We start from the raw sequence: 1,835 nt of genomic DNA, 5'->3' as shown, positions 1-1,835 counted from the left end.
AAAAAAAAAAAAAAATCACTAAAATCACTACCTCATTAAAAGTCTGAAAAGCTTTTTTCATCTTCATCAGTGAACTAGTTAAAATTGCACACACTCACACACCCATGTCTCTTCTAGTAATTCTATGGAGACTTGAAATCCATTTCTACTGTCTTTCCATTAATTTCTATGGTCTAATTTTAAACCAAACTCTACCTATTTTCAATACAAACCTAGCTTTAAACCCAACTTAAACTCAGTTGAGAGCTTAATATTTTTCCTACCTAGGAACAGGACTTTTCATAATGCGGACCAGTTTTTAGTCCCCATAACCAGCAGTGGGTCCTCATAATGTAGTCAATTTCAGAAAGTCCTTTTACTGTCTACACCTTATAACAAATACATGGCCACCGCCTCCCTTTTAAATTTATGTTCATGTTTCTTATAGGCTTTTCAGGCATAAAACAGAATATATTACACCTTAAACCTTCTCAGTTTATGCTATTTGGCTGAATTCTTGACATTTTTTAAATTTGTCTATTTTACTATTTGACCAGATCTAGGTTTTCCTCCTTTCAACGAGTTTAGTATTTCATACTAACCATCCTGTTTAGGCTTTAAAAAGAAAGATTTATTAAATACAAACTCTGAGTAACATTATTGTGATTCTGAGTAATTATTTGTCCCAGTAACTTATCTTAATAAAATGCAACTATTATGTGAAATTAAATTACTCATTAAGTGTATGGTATGTAATAATTACAGGGATTTGCTAACATAAATGTAATATATTATCTATATGTGTTTTGTTTATTACCCGAGTGTATACAAAATGTATACTGTTTTGTTTGTTCTTGCAGACAAACAAAATAGGAACATAACAGAGACATAACAAGCAATGTTTGTGTCATGTTGGGGTCGAGTCTCCTAACCCACATGCAGAAAACACTCCAGAGACTGCAGGAAATACAATAGTGAGATTTATTGACAATTCATTTAGACAAAGATTAATGGATTCTTTGGTTCATCTGGCTGATCTCAGGGGGCAACTAGGGGAGGACAGAAATGATTAGTCAGGATCCAGGAAACTTGCTGTTTGGCGGAAGTTTGGGATTAATACCTGTTTGGCGGTGTTTCAGAGCGGGGGGGGGCCTTGAGGGTCTAGAGGCCGGTCGGCAGGTTGAGGGCTGGGTTCAGAGGCGGCGGTGGAGGGCAGACAGGACAGACGCTCCAGGCAGCGAGGATTTTGTCTTGTGGGTTGGTTGATCTCCAGATAATTCAGGATCTGAGTAGCTGAAAACACAGAGACAATGGGATTCAGAATCTGGGAGCAGATCAGGGTTAAAGCGGCTCAAAGTTAGCTGGTACCGTTACTGGCAACACCCTGGCAGAGAAGTCAGCATCCTCCTCCATTTATACGCCTCCAAATGAGAAGATAGAGAACTCATGCCCTCAGGAGGAAGGTCTCAGGCTCCCTCTGGTGGAGAAAATTTGACAAACCTCTGGATCCCAACAGTTTGTGAACCACAGCCTTATGGACAGTGAACTTCTTAACTTGTTTGTTTAAGGGGAGTACCCTGGTGTTAAGGGTCTTGCTCAGGAATCCAAAAAGAAAGTCTGAGTTTTCCAGTATCTGCAAAAGCTATGCTCTCTACCCACTTGACTATTGTTTATTTCCTACTATTGCCCCCATTTACTGAGCCCCTAAGATGAGACCCTGTTTCATCTTGAGCTCATGATAAGCTTGGTCTCCTAAGGACTCATTGCTTTTTACTGCCAGTTTAACAAGAGAGTTAATGTTAAGACATAGAAGATGATGAAATTTATTAAAAAGTAAAGCTTTTGGAAGTTGTTGA

The sequence above is a fragment of the Cyprinodon variegatus genome, unplaced genomic scaffold, assembly GCF_000732505.1.
Source record: "Cyprinodon variegatus isolate N-32 unplaced genomic scaffold, C_variegatus-1.0 Scaffold20, whole genome shotgun sequence".
Classification (NCBI taxonomy): domain Eukaryota; kingdom Metazoa; phylum Chordata; class Actinopteri; order Cyprinodontiformes; family Cyprinodontidae; genus Cyprinodon; species Cyprinodon variegatus.
Note: the sequence above shows the minus strand (reverse complement) of the source record.